The following is a 27,875-nucleotide window of genomic DNA, read 5'->3' as shown; positions in this document are numbered from 1 at the left end:
AGTCCATTTCTTTAGCAGAAGGCTGCTGGAAGCACAGCTCTGTGCCCGTTTCTTTTTAGTAAGCTTCCAAGCTACAAAAATTTACTGGTTATAGTAAAGCACAGAACTTTTTAGCCTCTTTTCCTTACAACCTGCTATCTAAACAGCTGAACCAACCCTTAAAGTACGAGAAAGCTTCAGAGCAGAATGTTTGATTTTTGTGTTATGCCAAAGAGCAGTCAGAAGAGGTACGTTATGCTGATTCTGTAGTGGTATTTCCTAGCAAAACCACTAAATACTGTTTGGTGTGTTAGCAGGAGCTTAATATGTGAGAGTGGTAACGGGGAAGGATGTATGCTTTAAGTTTTTATCCTGGACCTTCAAAACCAGAAATACCTATAAAAATATCTCTCATCCATCTACCAGGAAACATTCTGTTTTTTAGCATTTTTTCATTTGTTTGTCCAGTCTAAAGTCTATCAGTATGCCAAAGGACAGAGCGTTCTTCACGAGGCGAGGTTAATGTGGTGCGTATACCATCTTAAAGCCTGTGGGAAAGGTGGGACAGTAAAGACTTCATCAGGAAAAATCCCATGAACTGCTGCATTATGATTTTCATCATGAAAAAAATCACTGAAAATAGTAAGTCGTATTGTGTTTCTCATGTTTTGGGTATTTCAAGCAAGAAAGATAGGGAAGAGCAGCCATCAATTAAAGAAATGAGACTGTACAAGCAGGAACAACTTTAACAAATTGTTTAAGGTCACCGACTCATCTCATGGATGCAAAATAATGGAAGCATCCAAAAGATGTTTTGACAAGATGTGAGTCACCGTATTATAGCTAATGGGCTTTGAAACCTGGCACACGAGCATCTTAGTGCAAATAATACATCTGTGCCATCCCAGCTCCCTGGTGCCCAGCAGTGGCACAGCAGTGACTTTGAGCACTGGTGCTCAGCTAAGCAGCATTAGCTCCTGCCCCTCCTGGCAGTACTGACCTCAGTTTTCAGGTGAAGAAAACAGCAGGACACAGCTGCAGGCAAGACTTCAAGGGGGAGGGGAAAAAAAAGAGCCTGTTTCCCAACGCACACATTATTTTTCAAACAGGAATGAGAACTGCAACGGGAAACCAGATATTCTCCTTCAGAAAACGAATGAAAAGGATGTTCACACATAAGCCAAGGCATTGCTTATATTTTCTTTACCATGAGATTTGAAAGCCAGGGCTGGAAGAGCCTCCCTCAACCACCTCTGCCTCCCAGAGAGGCCCCAGTTCCAATCATACAGAGCCAATTGCACCCATATGTTTTCTTCTGCAGTCAGTGCTTTCCAGCAGTGCCTCCCATGAACCAAGATGTCCATGGCCATTAACCATCCCAGAAAAGATAAAATTCTTCCCATCGCTTTGCAGTTGGGTTTTTCAGTCATGGTGGTGAAAGACCCAATGCATCTCACTCAATGCCCCTTGAGTTTATGGATGGATTCTCAAATTAGATAACAGACTCAGGCAGGCTCAGAAGTCTAGCTAGGCTCTTTACTTTAAGGAAACGCTAATTGCTGCTTCTACAGTCTAAAAGAGTGCTTTTGCTCTGCAGCAGCTTCAGTTAAGCAGGGCTAATTGCTAAAGCTAATTAAGCTGCTGTTGCTCCTAGATACTGGTTCAGAGTAGGCTGCAAAGGCAAAGAGCAGCAGCCAAGCTGCTGCAGCCTGGCTGGTGTGACCTGTGGGGGCATGGGGCAGCTGGAGACATCGCCCTGTGCTTGGTGCTGTCTGTGCATGGTGAGCCGCAGGGTGGGAGCTCTGCATCCCAGTCAAAGCCACCCACTTGACAGGACAGGGCCAGGGTGGTGGCAGATTTCTAGACAAGAGATGCCACAGCAAGTCTTCTTGCTAAAGTTTTTAGGGTTTACGTTTTGGGGAAGAAAGTACTGAAAAAGCCTTGCATTTCCTCAGTTTTGCAAGCGTGGGTTTTATTCATATCTTTGAAGAACTATCCTAAAAAGGCCTGCGAATTCTGCAGTGCAGTTGATACAAAACAAGAAAACAGAAGATGTGGCATTTACCCCCAGAGAAAGAAACTTCAAATGCCTTTTTGACTGTACAGCCCATGTCTGTTTTTATCTCCAAAATTCCCAGCTGAAAAGTGTCTCTATGTTAATTAAACCACCAGAACTTTCTAATACCTTTCTGAAAAACAAGGTCACTGTTAGGATGAAGCACTCGGTGGTTAGAGCAGCCCCAGCAGCCTGGTGTAATTGGTCCAAAGGGGTTACACATTGCCAGGCTCCTTGGGAACCACTGCTTTGGGACTGGAGGCAGGAACAGCCCTGCTGCAAAAAACAGCCCAAAAATGGCACCAAAGCACTGGTGGCCCAATGGGGCATCCCAGGAGAGCCGTGAGGGAAGAAATTGGTCTTCAGCTTGGCCATGCTGCCTCACTGCTCTCTTCCTCGAGGCAGGAGAAACAAAGAGGGCCATGCTATAGGTTATTGCTCTGGAGAGGACCTTCCAGGATCCTGCTTAGGGAACATGCAGTGAAATAGATTTTATCTCGAATCCAATTAACATCTGAGTTAAGGGACTGGAGTGAAATAAAGGGCAGTGAGTCTCCGAGACTCTATTTACATGATTTATTAGAATATAGCTGTCTGCAGGAGCAGGAGACAGCCGTTATGTTTAATTTATGAGGACACAGAGGGGGAAAGGGCCCAGCTACCATGCTGTTGGGGGTTCCTACCCCAGCAGTGCAAAAACTACTGCTCACAGGACTAAGCAGCAGTGTCAGATTTGGCAGATCTGTGAGTGGGAAAGCACCGATCATTTCCTCTGACTAGTTTCAAGGTTTGTGCAGAGGGAAGAGCCAAAGCTTGGAGATCGAAAAGGAAAAAGATAGATGAATTCTCAGTCTTCCAGCAGAACTACCAGCAAGGGGCAATGCACATAGTGGAAGTTTTCACAGCAAGAGTGAAAGTGGTGAAACGTGAGTCCTCCCCTCCCTTTCTCACTGAAACTCCCCATTTTGAGCATCTTCCAGGCCAGAAAAGCTACGCGAGCTGACAGCCTTGGAAGAGCTTCACCATTTGATGTTTTTGTGTTGGTAGAGAAAGCACAGAAGGATTTTTCAGTGACGGATGAAATCTGCAGTCTTTCTAACACACTAGTTAAAGTGATTTTGCCTCTTGAAAGCCAAACTATAAGGTTTCTATCAAAGAGATGTTTGATACCGGGAAACTAAGGATTGTGAGAAAAATAAGGCGCCCATAGTTTTCTCACATTGCAATCAGTATTCATATGAAATAGCTGCCTTCCCTGTCCTGCATAGCAATGCACAGTGATCAGACCAGCTGCTGTTTAATACAATAGCAGGGAAGCAGAACCACAAATAAAATAACTGCCTACAACCGGCTGTTCTCAAGAAGAGCGTGGGGTTATTTTGCTTTTGTTTTGTGTTTTTGTTTTTACACTTCCATGCTGTTCTCAATATCTATGATGAGAGGCGCCAATGTCCTGTTGTATCACTACTGCAAAATTGGATGCTCCAGAGGGAAGGAGCCTAATTAGGTTTATTATTTATTGCTAGAGCAGGCTTGGATTTGGCAGATCCCCTCCCAGCAAGTCTGTGTTCAGTTCTAGCATATGTTGTTTGGATCCATAATATGAACTTGAAAGCTAAAAGTACTTTTTTCTAATGGGTAGATGTGAGCCTTCTTCCAAATCTCGACAGGAGGTAGAAGGCTCTCCCAGGGGGTCGCCTTTTTCTGTTAAGTGTTTCTCTAATGGGTTCAGACAGAAGCAATACTGACACAGAGCAAAAGGATCAGAAATCAGCCCTACAGTCGCAGTTCACAGCCTCTGCTCCCAGACACCTTTGTAGCCACTCTGTGTGTCTTATTCACACAGTCTGAGCTTTCATTAAAAAAAAAAAAACAAAAAAACAAAAAAAAAAAAACAACACAAAAAACAGGGGCATCCCTTGCTTCTTTCCAAAAACTGACTTAGAGAAGGTTTTTTTAATGCTCATAAGTACAGTTCAAATATGATTTGCGGAGTAAGAGCCATCCTTTCTAAATGAAGAAATCAGGTTGCTCCATTTCATTTTTTTCCTGCCAGTTAGAGACCCAGCAGCACTGACAGACTGCTTGTAAAGTGAACTTTAAGTGGGACCAATTTTAACGGAGTCATTTGTGCACCTTTCTACCTAAAATGCAGCCATACGGGCACATCCAAGCTCTGTTGTTCCCCAGTGACTGTTAACGCAGCCCAGAGGGACCTGGAACACAACACAGCAAGAAAACAGAGCTGTATGAGGAGCTCTCGGCAATTGCTCTTGCTGTCAAAGATGCTGTGATTTCTCATGTCCCAGTTTAGCAAGCGGAAGAGAAATGGCAGAAAACGTAGCTTTAAATGAAAGGCAAGAAAAAATGCAGCATAAATGCATCAGTAGTTATGTCTTTGCCACAGAAAGTGGATGTTATTTCCCTAGCCATATTTTATCCAGTACCTAGGTTTAAGACAATAAACTACTGTTCATATTATGCAAGCTCATTTTAATAATGGACTTTTGTCTTCCTTGATTGAGCTTTGGCATAGACCCCACTTACAGCTCCACAATCTGAAGTATCACACCTTTTTTGCTCCTTGGAAGACAGCAGCACTCTGTGCTACCCCTAAAACAGTGCAGAGATGGGCACAGTCAGCTCTTGCAGGAGTGGTAATACTGCAGAAGAGAAAATTCAGCCTCTCAGGAACATAGGGCTGTATCTGGAATTAAACCCATATCTCCTGAGCCACAGACAATGCTATGCTGACCACTCCTTATTAAAAAGGGTCATTTTTCTCATTTCTTTCATTCATGTTCACAGTGGGAAGGGAGATGATGCCTGCAAATGTACCTAAGAGCCTTCAATGACATTCCCATGAGCACTAGTTCAGTGGCTGTTGCGAATAGGTGCCAAAAAAAAAAAAAAAAAAAAGGAGAGAAAAAAAGCACAGTTTGAAATAGAGGATAGGATACAGGACAGAAAGCAATTCATTTTAATTCCTCCACAGCTCCCTCCCCTTTACTGCTCTTTCAGTGGAGTTCCTGTAGGCTTTGGTGGGCCCACATGGGATGCTGTTCTCTAAGCATGGCTCCTGGGGTGCAGGGTAGCAGTGCTCCTGTCCTATACAAGGAACTGCCCAGCCACCCTCTGCGAGTAATTCTGCCAGCAAGGAAGCATTAGGGGCAAGATGGCTCCATTGGCTCCTTTTCAAGAGCTTAATTTGGATATGGACGCCATTTTTATCATTCCACTTTAGAACAAAGTCAGTAGTCAATCCAGACTGAGTTCTAGAAGAGTCAGTGCAACTTTTCAGGGTCAGAGCAGCTCTGGCTAACAGGTGCGTGAGGCAGTTCTTGTGAGAAGCAGCACCATGAGTTGGGACTGCTGGATGCCTTGCGCTCATTTCTGTATACCTATATGGCCATGCATAGCACTGGAAACCTGTAAAAGCTCCTCACCCTGACTTCACACCCCCAGCAATCACAGCTTGCTCCTGGGGGGCTCCAGGGGGTGCCTGCATGGCCCCTGGCTCTCATCCTCTATCAAGCTCCCCCGCACTTCACCAACAAACTCATTTTTAAAAACTGTGTCAGCTGCGAGGATGCAGATGGTCGCATTTGCATCAAACAACTTTTAAATTATCATTCAAATTAAATTAAATCGAAAATGCAATGAGCTGTTCCTGTAGATCTAGGCACACAAAGATGAGTTAATGAAGGTCACATTTGTAACCAGTGAAGAACATTTAAACTGTATCGTGCCTAGCACAGTATGCCATTACAGTAACATGCTTTTCTAAATAAGGACAAATTGTTCTTGAAGGCCTGCACAGGATGGCTCCCTGCCCCCAAGAAAGGATTGGTCTTTGGGACCTTTGTGGTTAAGACAGGGAGGAGCGGTGCTTGGCTGTGCGGAGCACTGGCAAAACGTGCTGGCCGAGTGGTGCAAGGCCTCCAGCATCAATGTGGGCCATGCAGGTCCCGCCTCAATGTCTGAATGCAAAGCCAGACATGCCTGGAAAGCCCTATGTAACACAGCTGAGAGGTACATCTTCAAACAAGAGAGCTGTAGTCTTGCAGCCGTGTGCCCTGCGCACCTCTGGTTGTAATTGCCTCGCTTACACACGCACAACTGCATTCCTTTTGCCTTGTGCTGTGTTTGCAGTCATCTTTGACAAACGGCCCTGTAATGGCTTTTGTGACATCCGTCATCTTCACAGCTCTCTGTTGTCACAATCATGTCATACAAATTAACCATACCATTTCCATGTGCTGAGATGAAAAATGAAACCCGTTTGGCTTGTAAGTGGCAGAGCCCAGGCTGCCTCCCTGCTGAGGCTTCCCCCATCCTGCTGCCACTCTGGCACTGGTTTTGGCCTTGACAAGACACTGTGCAAGTGCAGGAAGTGGGCACCAGACCAAGTGACCTAAGTTCAGGCAGCCATAACCCAATTAAGTCAATGCCAAACAGAAAATGTAAGGTACTGCTTTTTCCCTCTCCTTTGCGTGACCGCTGCACATCACCAACAACTGCTGCAGGCCACATCACACATTTTTTTTCCTGAGAAATGAACTATTACTTAGTATAGGGAAAAAAATAGCAAAATTACATACCAAATGCTCCTTAGCAACAAAGCTCTTGTTCTCACACATTCTCTGCTCCAAACTCAGGTGTGAAGTCAGACGCTGAGAGATCAGAGAAACCTGTGAAATGGAGAGTAATAACTGGCAAGGTTTTTGGCATGTGGAGACAGTTCTGGAAGCAAAGGCTTAAAAACTGCAGGTTTGCATCAGTGGTAGCCTGCTCTCTCACAAGAAAAAAGAAAAAAAAAAAAAGCTAACACCTGCCATCAAAAGGGACTAATGTACTTGCTTTAATTAGTCGCTGAGGTTTTAGTATATCCAACACAGCTGCTTGAAAATGGCTGAGTGCATCCAAAAGCTTGGAAAGTGAATGTTTTAAAATCCACCCAGCTCAAAAGGAGCTGTGTTTCTGACATACTGCAGCTAAAGCAGCCCAACCACAGCTGAATGCACTTGATAATCCCTTGCAACAAGAAGCTCCAGGTTCAGCTGCTGAGCTGAGGCCACAGGATAAGTGGGTTAACCCCGTCCCCTAAGCACACTGCTGGGAGGTAGTGATGTGCCTTTGCGTACTCAGTGTAAAGTATTGCTCAGATGTTTTCTTAAACACTCATAACAGTTGTAAATTGGAGGAAAGCCTTTTTGATCTCAGTGAGTGATGGCTGAATTTGTATCAGCACAATTGAGAACAAAATCTATACGTGAATGTTCTACTTGGGGAAAGCATCTCCGAGAATGAGATGCGTCCAAGAAATTGCAACAACTGGAGTTAAAATATTTTACACAATCCATTCCTAAGATACAGATAATATTAGGAAACAAAATGCCAAGCCAAACTGATTAAAAAGCTACCTTACAAATGATAGGCTCAGTGGTGAATGGTGATTTACTCTCTGATTTGTCAACCATTTATTTATCAATAGTTGTAATTAAAAGATTTTGCAGAAATAACAAAGTTACAGATATATGACTAGAAGGAAAATATGAATGCAGCTGCCTGGATTCAACAAAGGAATTTTTTGTCTTGTTTTCGGTCACTGCAGAACAACTCCCATCTAAAACCACAGTCTCCCTCTTGGTCAAGGAGGTTAGGGCTTCCTGGGGTTTTCTGGTGCTGTGGTACATGTCGGACCTATGGCACAGTCATGACTCGGTTACTAACCCCTGAAAATTCAATGACTTCTCCAAAGACTTTAGGTCTTGTCATTGAGTTCTCTTGCACAGCAATGAAGTGCCTTTATGCTGTCAATTCACTTTATCCCAAGAATCTCTATGGGGAAGAAATTTTTCCTCTTTAGATGTTCCATTAGAAACTGCTGATGCAGAATCCATCAAATCCATTAAAAGTCCATTAATGGACTGTAATGCTGCTTTTTGTTTCTCTGTGCTGTCTGAAGAATTTGGAAGGCCACGAGCTGCACGTTGCCTGTGGCAGGTTAACCTGTGCTGGCTGGATATGCCTTATGGCCGCAATATCCTATATGCAATATGAATGTATGTCTTTAAAACCCGAGAGAAAACAAGGCACTGTTACTATACCTGGATTGCTAGGCCAGTGCCTTTTGTTTGTATTACATAAAAATGACAACAGTGCAAGACAGACAAGAATTGAAGACCAAAATACACCACGCCGTTGTACATCTGAATGATGTTGAGTCTGAAGCATTTGCTCTTTAGTCAGTTGTGAACTGTTCATTCTTTCCTTCCCTGTTTTCAACAAAAGACACTTAATTCATAACCACATATATACTAAAACAAGTTGAGGATCAATGGTTCTGAGTGCAACTACCTTGTCCGTTATCCTGAATAAAAAATCACATAGGATTATTGTCCCAGGTCATTTTACGAACTTGTATTAACACATCAATTTCAAGAGATAAGTGAAGGATAATTTTGGCCAAAACCATGAAACAGCTATGTCTAAAATAAAACAAGGCACAGCGATCCTGTGCAACCTAGAATGACCGGGGGCTTTAAAAAGAGCAAATTTTGGTCAGGGCACAGGAACAATCTTTGTAAACTAGTATCAAATCAAATGAGGGGTCTAAACCAAGGCTGTCCCAACAAGCAACAGGCAGTGATGGTATTTTGATGAAGCATCACGGCGCCTTGTTGGGAATTAGTGATGTTGTATAAATACCCAGCATCTCGGAAGCTTGCAGTAGCAGGCAGATACACCTGCTACAACGCAGAGGTCAGACGTTGAGTGGGTGAGACGCTTGTCTGACTTGTTACAGCCTCCTGGGAAATTTGTTTGGGTTTGGTTAACTTGACTTTTAAATGCAGGCATCCTACGGAAGGAAACTTTCGTGAATGACAAGTCTGATGTAGTTGAACAAAACCATTTTTGAAATGCAGAACTCCAAACATGATTCAAATGCAGGTTTTCCAATGTATATTTCATCAAGCTAGCCATAAGCAATCCTTTTAAAACATTTCCTTTGATGGCTGGCTGTTTATCTGGATTCAGTGAATGGAGGTTTGGTGAAAGAGGGTGTCAAACAGGTCAAGAGGCGAGACGGACACTGTGCCCTGGAAATCCAAGCCTTTATTATCTGGTCTCCCTGGGATTTCCTTTCCTACATAGAAAAATGTGTGGTAATGCCATAGCAACAACAAAGGAACAAACATAGTGGGACACATCTCTGCTGTTTAAGGCTTAGCAGGTTGGATTTTGTAAATGACTGCATTTCCACAACAGTTATTTTGCTGAGAGTGGTATAAACAATGAAAATCTGAACTAAAGGCACAAGAAATAAGGACAAACAGCTTTCCATCTTCTCTTTGAGGATCTGTCTGTGAAGCAAAAGAAGCCCTATAAATATTAAAGACAAGCTGAAAAATCTGTGCTTTAAACTAATTCCTCACCCTCATCTCACACCAAACTTAGGAAAGAAGCATCCTTAATGCCCATGATAAACCTCTCACCCTGCGTGGGTAAGCAAAGCTGCCTCCGGCCACATTTGTTCTCCTCTAGCCAGTTCCCATAGGCAAAATCGACTGCCTGCTTGCTATGCGAAGGGGCTTTGCTTAAGGGTTTAGGAGGACATCTGGAGTGCCAGTGGAGGTTCACAAAATGGGAAGAGGTTCTGCCTCTATGGAAATGGAGGAAAACCTCCCAGTGTAAAACTTGCCGGTTGGGCAGCTATCTGGGAGCAAAGTCCCTCTCTCAGATGGTTGTATAGATGCTAGCGGGACATACAGGAATCGTAAGCTGCTTTTTTATTCCTATGGATTTGATCTCTTATTTCACAAGAATGCGTGACTTGCGCTTCTGAAGCCTCTGCCAATGGTAGATCAGCACAATTAATCAAAATCAGGCTATAATCATGACACAGGTCTGTCAGTTAGCAGCCCCAGAGGAAAATTTTTGCAGCCCTCCTCTAACCTTTAAGATCCTTGACATGAAACACAAGCCTTCCGGAGCTGTTTCATGACCGCATTTGTAACCTTCCTTTCACAAGCCATTATTCTTCACACAGTGAGCCCAGATAACAGGGCCCATCAGCACCTGTCACACAAGAGGTCTTGGCTTAAAACTTCCAGTTTAGCTGTCTTCTTTCAAGTCAGCTCTTTATCAGAGGAGACCAAAGTCATGCCAAGATAAGACATAAGATGAGTGTGTGTACAAAGGAAAAAAATCTCTCCAATTTTCAGGAAAAACGGTGAACTGCATTTCATAGTTGCCCAGTTTTTGCCGGAGTAAGTTCAAGACTACATTCCAGTGCTTTCATTTGCAAACCTGTTTTACATACTCATCACGAACTCTGCAGAACAGTACCTCTGACCTCAACCTCTGCCTATTCGCTCTGGTCTGCCCAGGAACCTCAGTCATCAGATATAGTGTTGTAATAACTGCTTTGTAGTTTAACTGTTTCGCTTGGCTCACTCCTCAAGGGAGGGCAACGAGCATCTACAATTCTTTGTTGTGCAGAGGGGACAAGTGCTTGGTGTCTTCCGTGGACCAGGCCCTTCAATCATCTTCTTTGAAGCCTAAATCTCAGTTCATTCAGGCTCTCTTCATGGAAGAATGCCAGTGTTTAATCTGTACTCACCTAGTATTACACTGCCTCTGACTTCACTGTATGTTCTCTTGAAAAGGGTAGCTGATGTTGGATAGTATCCAGAGCCCATCAGAATGCTAATGGCAAGAGGTCCTAACATGCCTAGATAATTAATGTGAGCAAATGACTGACGAACTCACCGAAAGGGTTTCCTTCAAAAGTCTCCTTCATAAAGAGTAATAACTGCAGCAATCATACGAATTCTCTAATAGCTCAGTACGTGATAAAATTGTTTCAATAGGCATAAAAAGAAATATCATGAGATTAACGCTTAACAGATTGAAAACATCTGGGTTTAGAAAATGGATTGGTGAGACAGCCAGCTTTTGCAGGGCTCTGCAGGGTTATTTTCCCCTTCAGAGTAATCTACTCGACTACAGAATAAGTATTTTTCTGACCTGCCAGCAGAGACAATATTAACAGTTTCTAATTCTTTAGTCAGCAGAACAATAAGGTGAATGCATCCCGGGATTGGGTGGAAGGGAGCCTTTATGATCCTCCAGCATCCCTTTAAATTCTCCTTCTGTCACTTGTAACAAAACAGGCACTTTTTGGTATGGAAAACACATGGCACACAAAGAAAAAGGAAAAATAAGCCTGCCACCTTTAAATGCAAAGCCACATTCAGATTTATGGGGTTATGGCTAAGAAACAGAATAACAGCGGATATCTTTTTATGGGTGATTGGGAAAAAGTAAATGCATTTCATGCTATAATACAATGGTTAGCGATCTCAAAGAGATAATAGATGGACTTTTTTTTTTTTTTTCATTTAAATGTCATTCTCAAATGGAAGACGTGGGAGGAGCCATTGGCTTGATGGTGGTAAATGATCTGATCACAGATGAATAATAATAATTGTGCACTGGCAATGATCAGTGCCAACTTGATAGATAGCTCAGATTTGACCTATAATATTTGGCATCAGACCTCATTTCTATGCATCCAGCTTCATGCCTTCTATCTTTATTACCCAGTGCATTTTCTTTTCTGAGAGCAGTCTGATTGCTACTAATCTTCTCGCCTGTAACCTAATGCTCTCTCCCTAAATGAAGTCCCCATATTGTTGATAAAGAGTCATTGTGTTCGCTTATCTCCCTCCTCTCCAGAAGTGATAGCAGGAAATCTGACTTCTCAATTAACCTGTGCTGAATTAGAATCTTTATGATCGAATTGGTTGACGTGATGTTTTTTTAATCCGGGCTGCTTGAAACTCGGTGAGAATTAGGGCTTGTGAATCTCACCAGAGCCTCTCTCTGCCAGATTGCTGTGGGGTACACAAATGAGAAGCCATTTTTCTGTCATTCTTACAAATTGCTTCTCCTTCAGAAATTTTATAAGGAGGAATGAACATAGCGCTGTGTTGCAGGTAAAGTGACAGAAACAAGATCATCCATACCATGGAAAAATAGTGGATGTTTTACAGATATAGCAAACAAAGGTGAATATAGCATAGATCTATCTATGAGACAGATCCTCCACAAATGAATTGAAACGATTCCTTTAAATGTATTTTTCTGGGATGAAATGGTATACGTTGGTGTGTGAGAATGAAGATATTCAAAACTTAGCTTGGAGAAGGGAAGGCTCCAGGGAGAACTCGTTGCAGCCTTCCAGTACTTGAAGGGAGCTTACAAGCAGGAGGGGGATCGACTTTTTACATGGTCTAATAGTGATAGGACAAGGAGGAATGGCTTTAAACTAAAAGAGGGGAGTTCAGGTTAGATGTTAGGAAGAAACTCTTTACTCAGAGGGCGGTGAGGCACTGGCACTGGTTGCCCAGAGAGGCTGTGGGTGCCCCATCTCTGCAGGTAAGTAAGGCTGGGTTTGAGGGTGCCCTGGGCAGCCTGATCTGGTGGCTGGCAACCCGGCCCATGGCAGGGGAGTTGGAACCAGTACAAATGTGGGAGCTCTCCTGAGCTCTGCCCCACCACAGCCGCATGGGCTGTCTGGTGTACAGGCATCCTTTTGCTCCTAGGACTGCTATCAGATGAGTTCTGCTGTTAGAGACCATCTTCACGGTGTGTCTTTGAGTTCAAGTAGAGCTTAAGCTGGAGGCATAAGGCTTGCTTTAATTCCTCGTCAAGAAGTTTAATTACAGAACGTGTAATTAGAGACTGTATTTAAGATCATCAAAATGTCTCCTACATTAAAAAGCGTATCAATTTCATTAAAATATGGATACCTAAGAAAAAAAGATTTGGAGGCTAAATGGAACCTCTCATTACGACTTCATTTCCTTGATGCTGTTTGAGTTTTGAGGGGAAGGGCACTGGCAGCAGATAAATACATTTCCGTTTAAGATTCCACCTGTAATCATCCACTGCAGGAAGATTAGGGCTGAATAATGACATTGTTTTGTGATGTTTTGTAGGTAGTTCTGATTGTAGGTGAAAATTCAGACTAATCTTTACACGTAGCACATAGACCTCTCCATCAGGAACTCATTCACCCTGAAGATTTGAGCAAACGCTTTCTCTTCCAACCAGTATTTGTGCTTTCCTTGTTAGATTCTGTTTAAATTCACATTATTTCAGGACCATCTTGTAATGTTTGCACAGTATTTCAAAGCATCTCCTAGTAAAATGGCATTAAGGTAATCTATGACACTATAAATACAGGGCATTTTTAAGAAAGTCCGTGAGTCATTTTGCTGTAATGACAGCAGGCCTCATTAAACAGCTGCATGATTGGGGACACCTGAAATGCTGGCATGCCTGCATTTTGTAACAGCCCCAAATGTCACCCCTGGGAACACAGCGGCAACAGAGATGTGGGATTCAAATTTGAATTTGCAAAAAGCAGCAAGGAGTGGCTTGTGTGCTCAGTCATCCTGCTGTGAAGTTGTCCAGAATAAGTAACAAGGGCAATTCAGGTGCTGCTGGTGGATTTACTGATAGTTGTGTATTCCAGCTACTCAGCAAAAATAGCTCATTAGGAAAAAAGTTGTAGAAATGTAAGAACAGGAGACAACAATGTTGAAATGGAGCTTGTTGTATACACAGTTGAGAAATCAAGCATGAGAGGATCGTATAAAAGGCTGATAGAGCCCAGTCGAGCACTTGCTCAATCAAGATGCTGAAAGTTCAGCTCTTCAGTTGTACAGAGGCAACGCATTTGAGTCAGGGCCTCCAGGTGGGAGGTTAACTTTGTAATTTGGCACTGGGCAATCTGGACTATGAATTTGTCTGCAATGCATGGCACAAGGGCTGAGGGCTTTGATCCTCCATGGGTCAGTGAACGCAGGTAAGTCATTTTGTAAAATATCATTCCCGCAGCCCTTCACTAAGTGTGTACAGAATACCAGGCTTCCAGACTGCTGAATTAAAGCCGTAAATTTGAACTGTCAAAGCCGAAAGATGTTGGACCAGGCAGCATGTACCTTTATGACATTTTCTTATTACAAGCACTGAGATGCAATTGCTCACACGGGGCCTTAAATCAAATCGTGGGTGGAAGTTGTGACAGAAACACCCCAGCTCCCTGCCTTACTGCAGGCACTGGCAAAATATGTGCAATTAACTGCATGGCCAAGGAGCTAGAAAGTGGCGATGCTTTTCTTTTGGATGGATTTTGCCTTCCCACGTTTAACAATGCGCTCATGTCTGATCAGTTGCAATATGGTCATTGGTTTGTATTTTCTGTAATCCACAGTAGTTCTCGATAGCTGCACGTAGCAGAGCACTGTTGTTGATCTAAATTTAACCGATTGCACGGAGTTAAATGTTTTCCATGGACACATCTGTTGGGACAGCAGAGAGAGATATTGCGCTATCAGCGTCATTCAGCCAGGCCTTGGGTTCCTAATCAAAGGAGTTTTCTTGGATTTTGTTGTTAATTGCTCCACTTTTTCCTTCTTTGTAGTCAATCAAATGTACTTCTGTCTGTAGATCCAGTAATTATATGCTCTTGTTTTTATGCAGGGCTAATAGACCACCTAAGGCTTTGTGTAAATTAGTTAATGTTTTTTCCTGCAAAGCTTTTCCTGTATGGTGGTGACAGGTGCAAAATGTTCCTTGCAAAAGCATATGGCAAATCGTTGAAGTAAAGCAAATGCTTACGGGTTTTTGAAAGACGGGATTAAAGAAGCATGTTCTAAATGGTATCTATGGGCACGGTGAGGATTCTGTAGTTCTTCAGGAGCCTGAAATGCCTTAAACTTGCTGCTGCAAAAGCAGATACCTCAGAGGGAAAAAATGTTACAGGGAACATAGAAGGAAAATAATAATTTTGAAAGGTGCTTAAGCCAAAGTGGGAGTGGCCACGTTAGGCAAACAAGCTGAAAAGCAGCACGGATCAGCGTCTGTCTTGCATTAAAAAGCAAAACTGTGGAGCACAATTTGTAGGCCAGCCAAAGAAAAACAAAGGATTGTGCAGGGGAAGATAAGCTGCTAGTACTTTGTCTCTGCGGCTTCTAAAATGCCTCTGCTGTTGTTGAATGTTAATCTGCTCGTCACACTGCGAGCGAATCGTGGCTCTCTCTGTAGATGTCTGGGGGTAAAACTGGCCTAACGAGGTCAGCGGCAAAAATTCTGTCGGCTGGGTATGGCCAGGGTTTCATTCCAACCCTTAAACTGTTTTTTTTTTCCTGTAAATAATCCCTGCCAGAGCTGAAAAACATTTTAAAGTGAGGTTTTATTCCTGAGTGCATGGCTATAGTGCATTAATAAATCAGTAGCCAAACTAAATAACTGCTGTTTTCCACTTAGGTTTCAGCTTTCCCATTTATTTCTGTTTTTCCTCTTTCTCACGCTGTTTTGAAAACAACTCAAAAATCCATATTTTCTGGCAATTTTGGGATGCCCTTAGGAGGGGGAACACGTACTCCTTTCCGCACCGAATGATCCCTGCTGTGTGCTCTGGCGGTGCTGAAGCCACAAGCATAGCTTTTCTTTTTTTCGTTCAGCTTTGGTTCCCTTCACTTTCTGCTGATCCCACGAAATTGAAAAAGCGAGTGGAAAAAAGCTGAAAGATCCCATCCCATTTTCTCCAATTTAAAGTACTATCATCTTATGTAAAATCCTGAGGTAAGCCTCAAAGTTGGATCTTTTACACGCTAATTTCCTTGAAGAGTTATTGGATCACATTTTTGTAGGGGTTTCTTCTACGTACAAGTGTTTCATTGCATCTGTTTATCCCAGTCACCTGGAATTCATCTATCTGACAAAGATATTTCCATGATTGAGCTTCCAAATGTACCGAGAAAAGTATGACACATCTGCTTTTAGTTTGTTCTTTCTGTAGTTGATTTGCAAATGAACACAAGAGAAAACAGAGAGGTGCACAGAGGTGGCATGGTGTTACCAGCAAACACCAGGTAGCAAACTTCCAGGTGGCAAAACCTGTGCCAAACCACAACATTAATAAGACTGTGAAAGAGTGTAGGCTGCAGTCAGTGGGCATGGAAGGTTTCCTGAGTACTGAAAATCCGATGAAAAATCCTTCAAATCTTCTAACTTGCTCCCAAGTCCCTCACACTGTAATCAGATTCTGCAGTGGGGACCTTATGTCATCCCCTGAACAGTGTCTCTAAGCAAGCAGCAGTGATTTCTTACTTTGGAAGCTGACTCTCATGCATTTATACTTTCTGAAATGAATGTGGGGCCTCTTTATGCCTTAATGAGACAAAACCCTGAAGGAATTCGGATGGAGAACAAGTGCTGTTATGTCCTAGTGCTGTGCTGAAACTTCTCTTCTTCGAGGGGAAAACAGTTAAATGAATGGAAACTTTTGGCCCCCGATGGCTGCAGTATGCACTTAGGATTCATCATTTGCCCTTCCTTGATGCACATCACTCGTGGCAGAACAGATGAGTATTGCCCTGATTAATCAGTAGTCCTCAGGGAATAGCTTTTTCTGCACATACATTATGATCATTAAGAAGCCATACTGTCCTGTGCTTCCTGCAGCATATGGAAAATGCAAAGTAAATTGCGCAAAATTTACTATATTTATTAGAAACATTTCTCTGTTCCTCATTCAGTTACAGTGTAATTTGGTATCCTGAGATGACAAATGATGTAGTTATTTTTTCTGTGCTTCCCCATAAATGTTATTAACTCAAACATTTACATGCTGGAAGATGGAGACGCGGTGGAGTTATTTTTGTCATCCCTGAAGGAAGTGCCTGCCTGGGGCGTTTCTCCTTGCAGTGTAGGGTGGCTGGCAGTGTCACTGCGGGTGCCTGCAGCAAAGTGGGGTCCCAGCTGTCAGTAGGGTGGCAGGGAGCTAAGCAGGAACAGCTGCCTGAGGCCAGGATCCGCTCACCAACTACAGTCAGGAAAACCCAGCTGCATCTTGGGTGATCCTCCCAGCAGCATCCTTACACCCCCACCTACACGATGTAACCTGCCAAACTGCAGCACAGATTCACAGGAAGGTTTGCCAGGCTCCCACTGTTCTCCTGGCTCAGTTAGCCCTGTCCACACCTGAAATCTCACACAGGACAGTTGAGGTTGGCAGCATCCTTGGCAAGGCAAGCATTGCTCGAGACCAGCCCAGGCACAAGGGCAGGACATAGGACAGAGCACTTTACTATATTGGAAAGAACAGCTTTCACTTTGCAAGCAAATTACTGGTTGAATCACATTCGACAGACTCCAGAGTAATTGCTGTAGGAGCAGCACTTGGGTTTAGGAGGCATGTCTGCGTGCTTGGCTGACAATTAGATGGCTCATCCAATCCAAGGAAGCATCTCGCCACTGCATGGTACTGGACACATAATTAAACAGCAAATGAAACAGATCCACCTTGCAGTAGTGAAACTGCTCAGTTCTGGTACTGCAAGATAGCTTGTGCTACTGCAAGATAGACTGTTTGCTTTTGGGCAACAGCATGTATCTCCCCTCTGCCAAGAACCTGATCACTTCTGAAGAGGGGCCGTTGTGCCACAGAGGGCACGGAGCAGTTCCTTCTTTCCTTTCCTCCGTTTTCAAACTCTGGTTTCTATGGAAAGGACTCAAGCCTGCAGGGTGGACAGGCACGTTTCAGCAGGCTCTGATGGCGCAAGGCTGTTTTCTGTGTCCTGGGCTGAGACAGGTGGAGAGGAAGGGAGCAGAGGGCTAGCTAGCAGTAGGGCCTTTGCTTTGCTGTGTCTAACATATGTGAGCATCACCATTTCCTGCTGCCAACAGTTATCGCTCACCGAGACAGAGCTGGGAGGGGGCTGCACAGGAAAGCAGCCATTAAATGCTGCCTGCATCTTCTCTGCAATCACAGCGCTCGAGTGGCCCAGCCACCCTGAGCTCTGTGGGGCACTTGGAGCCAAAATGAAAGGAAATGGGAAACCGTGGCTCCATTATTTCAAAGCAGATTGCACAGAAGTTTGTCTGCTGCTAGAGGAAGAGCTCTGCTCTTTCGCAGCTGACCTGAGACCTCTGCTCATCTGCGATCATTTTCTGTTTCAGGAAAATGAACAGAACCAAATCCGCTGACTGAGAGAAACTTCCACAAATTTCATCTCATGGAAGTCTTTCCACTAATGTCTTTCTCACATGAAAGAGAATTTGGCTGTCAGATATTGTTCCCTGCTGGGCTGATAATGATTTCTTTTTTAAAGATAAAAATACGTGATGCAGTGCTATTGAAAAATTAGAAAAACAAATTTGCCTGGAACTCAACATAATAGGCCATTTTGTAAATGCATATAAAGGCTGTGTGTAAGGGATGAGAATTAAGACTTTTTTTATTACAAGCTAAAGGTTGAGCTTAAAAACTGGCTGCACTTCTCTGACCTCCAGGCCTGGAGGGCACTGCATCTCTGGCACTCTCATGTGTTAACAGGGTCATCTGCTCTCCCAGGAGAAACTCAGAATTCATACCTGGAGTTGCAGCAGATAAAAAAAGAAGAAAGAGAGACTGATTTGCAGCTTCTTCACATATAAATATATTCAGACAGATTTCCAATGCACATGTCCCGCTCTGTGATCAGGGTCTTAAGCAGTTTGTTTATTAAGAAAGATCAACGCTTGCTTTACTGAAGAATTTCAGCTCTTTTTAAAAAACAAAGCCTAGAAAACAAATACATTTCAGTGTCAGAAGATCCATGGCAGCACTATTCCCTGTATTAATAAAACAAAGGTAATAATACAGATGTCCTTGAGAGTAACTGTTTCTAACAGAGATAAGATGGTGATTAATGGGAAATTTGTTCTTGCCAGAGGTGGCTATCAAGTGTAAGTAAATAAATGGGATGGTTCCATTCTTGCAGTCTACCCACCATAAATATTATTACTCTGGTAATAGGAAGCTGTAATACTGCTGGCCATTCAGAGGTCCAAGATTCTGAAAACATCCTTGCCCCTTAGATTATTCTCTTGATGCCATCATTTACTATGATGCCACAAGAAAAACAAATGGCACGGCAACCAATTTAATTTAGTTTTCAAACAATTTCCAGAATATGATGTTATTTTCTGATGGTGTCACTGCACCTTATAAACGTTGTCTAAAGATCTTAACCTTAAGAAATGGAACAGCCATTATGAAGCTGGATTTTAAACATGATAAAGTGTTAAAAATAAATAAATACGGGTTATGTCCCCTCTGATTTTAAGAGATCGGCCTGCAGGCAGTGGTACAAGTTCTGCAGCAGCTCACCTCCTTCCTAAGCACTCGGTGGGATGCAGAATGCTGCCAGGAGCCTCCTGCAGTTCTCCTTAGCACGTGCCTGAAGTCACTTGCACAAGAGAGAGGATTTTCAATGCTGTCTTAAGTGGAGATAGAAAAAACCTTCCCCCACAAAGACGTTCAATCGTCCCCATGGTTTACTTATGGATTTTGCATTTCATGGTCCAAATACATTAACTAAGTTGTTCTGTCAAGAAATGTAAATGGTGATCATTTGTTAGCTGCACCACTTGAACAATTGCAGCAAAGTGTAATAAAGTTATTGAAGGGATTTATTAACCTGATGAAGTAACTCATTAAATCCTTCAAACACATTAATGAAGGGGGAAGCATGAGTCCTTTTGTTATAACTGAAGATGGGAAATTGTGGAACAGAACCTACCTGATAAAGACGATCAGATATCCCAAATCAGCTTTATTTAGCTAGACATTCTCAGCATTTCTATCACTACTGTGGATTTTTACATTAATTTGCTGACCTAAAGGTCCATTGACTGAAGGGAGGACAGGTCAGAGTGCAGCACACTGCCAGGCTTGTCTGAGGATCAGGCTGGGATAAGCAGACAGCTTAGACAGCTTTCAGTGAATTAGTAGCTGCATTCTCATTTCCTATCTACAGAGTACCTAGGGTTAAGCCACGGCTGATTCTTTTTACAACATTTTTAAAGGTTAGGAAAACCACTGCTTGGGTACAAGCGGCGCTTTTCCAGTTTGCAGTATTAAAAACCTTCCAAGCACACAGGCAGTCTTCAAAGTTGGAGGTGCAGCTACAACCAACTTCAGTAGGACGTATCCAACCATATGGCTACAGCTGTGTGACACCTGGGCTGTAAAAAGAGGGGAGCTCAGGAGAAGACAATTATTCCCAACATTACTTGTGGTGTTCCTGATTGGTGGTGCGTTGGAATCAGTAGCGTGAAATGAGGGCCGTTACAGAACTGTTCTTTATGATCAGGTGGCAGTACGTGTGTATCTGCTGAGTGATGACATTCATAGGACCAGGTTGTCTGAGAAACAGAGAACTCTGGTTTCAACCCCCTGTCAAAGAGTTTTTATTAGGAGATATGAAAACGTGTAATTTGTGTCTTCCTGGTAATTCTTGTGTCCTGGGGAAATGGAAGCTTGTCATTGTAGCTTAAATCAATTAGAAGAAGCATGTAGAATGCCTTTCTTGTTTTGAGCATGTATTTTTCACGGTTGCATCCCAGATAAAATGCTGTTCTGTCAGGGCTTCTAATCACCTTTCAGCCATTTATGTAAAATACCTGGCTCTGAAAGAGGTAATGAATGCAATATCCCTGAGGCTTGAAGGCTGTTGGGATGCAAAATGCGACTGTAACGATGTGAGACATGGGCATGCTCTCAGGCATTAGGCCCCCGCAGCCACTGACTCAGCTCCGCACTACACGTCTCAGTGATGCGGGAGACAAGATACAAAATGTGCAAAGTTAAAATAAATTCACTGTAAAATGCCTTTACAATAAGGTCACCTCTGATGTAAGGCTAGTATTTAACGGCTAGCAGCTTCATTAGAAATCTGTTTTCACGCGCATCTGTGAGTCCTGGAAGGGGTGAAAAACGTGATTTAAAACAGACCTGTGAGGCGAGCAGGTTGGGAAGAGAAGGGAGCAGATGTGTCATGTCAAATCATGACATTTCAGGTGATCTACACATCACTGCCTGTCTTCTGGACCTCAACCCCTGCTCTAAATAGCTATTTAAGAACTTGGAATTGACAGCCAGAGCAAGAGGAAAGACCTGCTGTAGGCTGGGCAGAATCTCCCCTTTCCAAGAGGGCTGGCTCCTCAGGAGAAACAATAAGCTGCAAGGAGCCACGTCAGCTCCTGCACTGCTTGGACTCAGGCTAATACTGCTCTTGCTAGGGAACATACTGCATGGTGAACTGAAACTGCATTTGTTCTTAGCCAAAGGATCACGACAAGAAGCATTAATTAAATTTTCAGTTATCAATTTCATTCCCTGTCTGTGTTGGAGAGTATACTAGTTCTGGCAGGGATAGGTTAATTAAGAAAAGAAGCAAGGCATTTGCCGCCTTTATTCCTATTAATAGAAAAGGAGATGAGCAGCTAACCAATGTGCATTGCTTAGAAAATGTGTACCATATTATGTTTACCTAAAATAGAGCAACTGAAATATGCATTTTTATTAGCACTTTTTAATTGTTGGCTAAAATGTAACAGAGAGAAGAGAGTACAGGCACGTTGCAAGTACAATACATTCTGAATGTGCTGCTGTCATCTCAAGGATCCAACACTTAAATGTGTCAATGTTATGCTATTACTCTGCTTCTATGTTTGGTGTTCTGAAGGAGATGGGAGTGAGGATGATTTACATGATTTCCAATAAATTAAACAGACAATATATATAATTATTGAAGCAATAAAAAAGTGGGAAAATTGTACTGGCTTCCAAATTAAAGTGCATCTGATAGTCCCCATTTCTTAAATCCCTGAGCCTTTTAAAATTTTGTTTAACAGTCTGCTATCCTGAGAAACATTTGCTCTTGTCTCCCCCTTTTACAGTCTGCTAAATAGGCTGTATATCTTCTAACCTTGCAGGTGACAAAATGCACTCCTTCACTGTAGTCCACACAGTGCCAGATCATTTCAGCCTTTCTGAGTAAATGACACGCAACTCTATAACTGCATGATTAGGCCCATAGATTACCAGATTACAACTATAAATCTTCCCCATAGCTACCACTCACTTGGCAGAAATAGTGAAGTATCATCATTTGTTCTCACGTAGAAAACATGCTGTGAAATGCAACCTCAAAGGTCACCAGGATGGCGTTGCCTTTTGTGGCCCTCAATAAACTTGTAGCTAATGCAGCAATTACCAAGCCCAATTACCCCTGTGCAGCCTTCAGAGAATTTCTTTTCTGAAGTCTTGGTAGTTAGATTCCACTTTCTTCAGTTAAAATGTGGGGTAGATTTAGCTATCTGCACAATTACTAGACGTTTCTGGAACAGGCTATTTGTGCAGTAAGGGCCTGTCTGAATGAGGAAGCTGTGCCAACAGAATGGGAGCAGGGTATTTAAGCAATGCTACCAAGATGTGTGCAAAAAGGTGTGTGGGCACTCATTTCAGTGTTGGTTTTATTTAAAATAACCTCTTCCTTCCTATTCCACCTCAGCTAAATCCAGATAAAATGAAATGCTGTAGTAACATTGTCCAGCTTTTTGTGCACACGTATCTCCCAGTAGTTTTGTGTATACATACATATATAGAAACACAAGTTACTATATCTAATGTAGTACCTTACCTGGTGAGTTGTAGTCACATACTTAGCATTTAATTAAACAGTCTGAGACACTGTACAAGCTAGTACATCTCCTTTGTTAGCTAGGACATGGTTTTGACAAGCTACATAGCTTTCTTTATACCCACATTCACTTTATAGCTGCTAAGTGCTAACTTGTGAGTTGTACCATTTAGAAAAACCAGAAAAGGAACTGATAGAATCTTCTGTGTATTTGGCAACAGTCCAGGACTGATACATGCTCTTCACAACATGTTTGACTGAAATGGAGCCAATGGAATAATTCTTAAAAAAGGAGAAGAGCTAAACTGCAAGATGTTAAAGTGGTTGTGTCCTTATAACCACTTCCAGTTCTTTGTTCAGGGAAAGATAGCTTGATTTTCATACCACGTGTATGAATGCTATTATCCTTTTTCCCAGCTCTCCATTTTGCTTTCTTTGGAGGGAATAATTACTAGGGCTGCTTTCAAGAGTTTGAATTATGGGTACCTCACCTGCACCTGCTAGCTCCATAAAGGAGAAGGGTATGTAATGACGGTACCTGTTTGTCTCACTCCCCAAAACGATTCATTTCCATAACAGTAGGATTTTGTCTGCTTCAGTTTTATCTTTGGCAAGTCACTTCTGTCACCATGCTATTTATACTTAAATGACATTTAAAATGGTGCCTTCTGATTTTAGATGTATTTCAGTTTTTTTCATCAAATTTACTCCTCCTTGCCTTGTTTCTGTTCGTACACTTAGGTGCAGCTATTATCACAGAGAACAATAGCTGTGACCTTGGATCTTATTTAGCATTGTCTTAAGACTTCCAGTTGTTGGAAGAGACTTATATGCATCTGCTTTTCGTACAGGGGGTCTTGCAAAATATCCTATATGTAGTGACCCTTCGGGCATGCTACAAAAATACCTGCTTAGGAAGAGTGCTGGAAATTACTAAGTGTAGTCTAGCCAATGCAGTAGGAAAATAGATGATATTTTTGAAGATTTCTGGCTGAGTTATTGGTTAAAGGGTTTTCTCGGTGCTGTTCAGATATTAGCTGTATTTCTGGCTCTGTGTTTAGGGTGTCTGTGGCTTTGGATCAGCATCTGCTTTCTCATTTAAAATCATATTAGTAAAATCAAGTAAACGTAAAGAAAAGCTTAAGAGGAGCTAATAAAATGATTAGAGAACATTGTATAAGCTCAAGGAAATGTTATTCAAAGTCAATTGAGTGTGCGTAAGAACTGCCAGCTTTAAGGAGAGAGAAAATGGATTATATGCGAGAGGAAACTTCTTGATGAGATGAGTGAGAAACTGCATTGGTAGATTAAACTTCATCAATAAAAATGTTCCAAGAATAGATAAGACTGTAAAGTAATCTGTAATAGGTCTGGAAGAACACTCTTGCTGGCCTACAATTCAGCCTTAATTCTCATAGTTGTCTGAGATGTCCCACACTCTTTCAATTAATCCATCATAGTCACAAGTGTCAGGAATATAACGAACTCCTAAAAAAAGCAATTTAAATTTCTAAGACCAAGTAATCTTCTTACAGTAGGTAATTTCAGCAAGATAATTCATGCATAGCATATTTTACTACTGGTAACCATTACTACTATTACATATCATTCAAGCACATTAACAAATACAATAAAATAAAACAATCTCCCCTCCATGGCTCTTTTTGGTCTCTGTAGTATTTGTAGACCATCTCTAGATTTTGATCCCTGCTTATTTTCAGTTTAAACACAAGTATGGTAGGATACACCTCAGTTTAACCAAGAAAACAGTTCAATTATTTGTTTCCTATGTTGAAAACTCAGCAGTATTGGGGAAAGAAGTGGAAATGGAAATAGCCATTTTCTGTGCATGGTATATGAGACGGTTGTACATTGGTGCCCTCTGCACATACTTGAGAGAACTGCATTACTGTGGTTTGGTTTAAAATGAACAGGAAAATGCGCTGCGATTGGTTTAAATACTTGAACAGTATTTCAAGAGCTTAATGAAATAAATAACCCTGAGCAATGACAAAAAGTTGTAATTAATTATGTTTTTAAATAGTAGAAAATGCTGCTTTCCCCTGAGTAGCAGTGACATTTTCGGTTTTATTACCACCACCAATTTACAATTTTTTATAATAAATGCTCTGTTTTCCATAAAAAGAGGGAGCCTCCTTTCTAATAATAACTCTTTCCTGCTAATTAAAGTAACTCTATTTAGAAATTGACAAATTCAGGTAACAACTTCTTTTAAAAAGGAGGGAAACAACACTGTATTAAGCTTTGGGTCTGCAGGGGAGCAAAAGCACAGCCCAGGGGTACTGCATTGGCTGGCAAACCCATCAGAGGAGAACTGCCAGTTGCCATGTGACTGTAGGACATCAGTGAAGTGAGGAGGATGAGAGAAGAGGGTGAGACTGTAACTCTTTGTCAGGGCAGAAGACTAGAAAGTAGATATTAAAAGTGACTTACAGTTGAATTGATCCACGTGGACTTGACTGTAAACTGCCTTGCATTCAGCGGTGGCTGTGACTTAACTGGTGAGAACTCAGCTGATGTCCTGGCAATAACAAATACCACATATCAGATACTAAAAACAACAACAAAAAAGTGCATGTTTTTAGCAAGACCCAGGAGGTTATGGGAGATGAGTGTCAACAGTCTGAGGAACCAAATGATCAGTCAAGCCATGTTAAAAAAAGGAATCCAACTATCCGTTTTACCAGCAAGGCCCCTCTAAACTCCATATGCTTCTTACTATAGAAAAGGCCCCAATATGTTGTCTTGCTTTCTCATCATCTTTTATGACAGTGAGATTACACTACACATAATGGTAATACAAACTCAGTGCTGTATTCTGACACCTTTTAAAGAGATGTTTGCTGCTGGAAAACGTGCAGAGGTATAAGTGCTCTAGGAGTAGCCTAAATGGAGCCCCACTGTTTCTTTGTGTGTTCTCCCAGCTAACTGCACTGCTGATGGACAGCACTATTAAGCAGTCATTAGCACCACGTCTGAAAGCTTGGCTTCTGCTGATAATAACAGGCTATTCAATATCTGGAGCCTTGGTAAGAAAGAGGGCACCTAAATGAGAATAATGAGGTCATTCTGTGACATGCCTGAGGATATGAAACCATGGGTAACTTTTTAGCCCGTTTGATATGTGAACACATTACATTCAACTGTGACAGATCATTTCTAGCATTCAAAAAAAAAAAAGAAAGAAAGAAAGAAAAGCTTCTTCCATTAAATCAGACTAAAACATCAGCACCAAGTGGTAATCAAAACACTGGCATCACTGTAAAGCACAGCCTTCAAAATAATAATTCTGTGTAACCCAACCAAAAAGAAAACATATATGTGGACAGATATAAGAAGTAAAGAAATGAGTTGAGATGCTGTCAGAAAAACAGCTAAGTTTAACAGCGAAGTTTAAAGGGATTTTATGGTAAAAAGATTGCTTACAATTGTGCATAATGACTTGTAGCTGAATGAGATGTGTGGACTATTTTGACTTTGAAAAGATGAATGAACTGAAATTTTATTTTCAGACCTGCTTCTTGCTTAGAGCACAGAGCTATAACCACATAGGTCTGAGGACTGACCGTGGTTCGGTCTGTAGCTCTGCTCAGAGGTTTAACACTCAAACTTCACAATACCAGTAGGAAAAGTCTTCCTTTTCCATTTGTTCTCCAAGGTCACTTTTTCCATTTCTCTCCATAGAAGTGGTGCTGTCGGAATTTTCCTGGGTGTGCAAGAGTCACACAACTTTCAAACTGTGCTACTGAGCAAAGGAAGCGTGCTAGCCCTTAGCTCTTTTTCTTCTTTTGGGAAAGTTCAGTAATCTTTGCTAGACAAGATGTTCCTGCGTGGCTAGTTTAGCCTAATACATCTTTAGTTAAGGTAGATCCAGATAATACAATATATTTCTCTGCATTTAGCTTCACTTTCTGTATGCAGAGAAACACAGCTGCTGAGAATTGCACAGTGCTCAGCATCTTGTGCTCAAGGCGCTGTGTGTGCTGGGGAGGACCTTGCATGTACAATCATCAGCTTCCTACACCTTAAGCCTGGGAAGAGGGGAAGGCCACAGCATTCCTTCATTGCAAACCTCTGTAAACTTACTGTTCACAAAGGCTTAAAGGGAAAGACAGCGGTGATGGGAAGAAGTGTAGGTAAACACCTTGCTCTCAGAGAGCTCCACTTACCTTCCCTGAGTTACCCTAGAGGGAAACAGACTTGCAAGTTTGCTTCTGTTCCAGTTTCTCTCCTTTGAATTTCTATGTTCTTGGTCTTATTATTTCTTGTATTTTTTCTTTGTTTTTTTTTTTAAACAAGGGATTAACTATTAACTCAGTCATTACCATTATTCTTGAATTACTAACAATTCATCCTGAATTTGAATAACCATGGGAATAAGGGCTGCCTCATAATATCTTTCTGATGCATAAAATAAAGCCTTTTAAAAACAGGCTATAGACTATAAATACAGCATTAATTCAGTAGCACAAAACCAAAACAAACCCCCATAAAATTAAAAAAAAAAAAAGATTTCTTAGTGTTCTTTCCAACAAGAGCCTTCCTATCAGCCTACCGCAGCCCCTCTTGACTTCCAAGGTGGACAAGAACAGGCTCTGAGCACTGTACCCGGTGTATTTTAGAGTACCTGTATCATAGCCACCATCCATACCTTGGGCAGTCTTATTTTCAAAGCAGGAAAAATAGTTCTGCTCTTCATTAATTGCACAATATACATTTAAACATAACACACATTCATTAGAGACTCAAATCTGTGAAGTTCTATTAAAAGCTAACAGATAATCCAGACAGAGTAATTGCAGGAGGCAAGTCTGGCTTTCAAACATCAAGAGGCAGCTTAAGCTTTTATTGTATTTTAGACATATTTCCTCATTATACACAGGATTAATCTGCTGGTGTATTTGGCTTGAAGGAGTAGAAGACTCACTGGTAGAGATTTCCTCTAACTTTGAGCCTTTACACTGAATCTTCAGATTCCTACAGCATATCTTTATTCCATGTTTTTAGCCCCTGAGCTGTCGAAATGAGATAACAAGGCAAACTTCAATCTTAATTTTTAAAAAAATGAAAAGCCAAATAAAGCCAAATAAAAAGACAGATTATATTGCATTATATTATATTGTATATTGAGCTTGCAACACTGAGAATAATGACAAAGTGTTACATTATCAGCATGTTATCTGCAGAATCTGCAAAACTATATTTAATCTCTTTAATTGAATGTTGTTACTTGGCAGAACAAAGTCATTGTTTGTCTCATGTCCAAAAAA

The 27,875-nt window shown here is 41.9% G+C and overlaps 2 protein-coding genes across 2 annotated transcripts in view; both read left to right on the top strand.

Moving 5' to 3' along the window:
* ASPA (aspartoacylase) overlaps positions 1–27,875 on the top strand; it is a 50,019-nt gene that overhangs the window by 2,798 nt on the left and 19,346 nt on the right. The window lies entirely within an intron of this gene.
* The window catches only part of LOC110407647 (transmembrane protein 211-like), a gene marked incomplete at its 5' end in the record, with an annotated part of 56,296 nt that overhangs the window by 25,109 nt on the left and 3,312 nt on the right, over positions 1–27,875 (top strand).

This window comes from Numida meleagris, chromosome 18 (assembly GCF_002078875.1).
Source record: "Numida meleagris isolate 19003 breed g44 Domestic line chromosome 18, NumMel1.0, whole genome shotgun sequence".
NCBI classification, from domain to species: domain Eukaryota; kingdom Metazoa; phylum Chordata; class Aves; order Galliformes; family Numididae; genus Numida; species Numida meleagris.
This window is presented reverse-complemented; position numbering and strand designations above follow the sequence as displayed.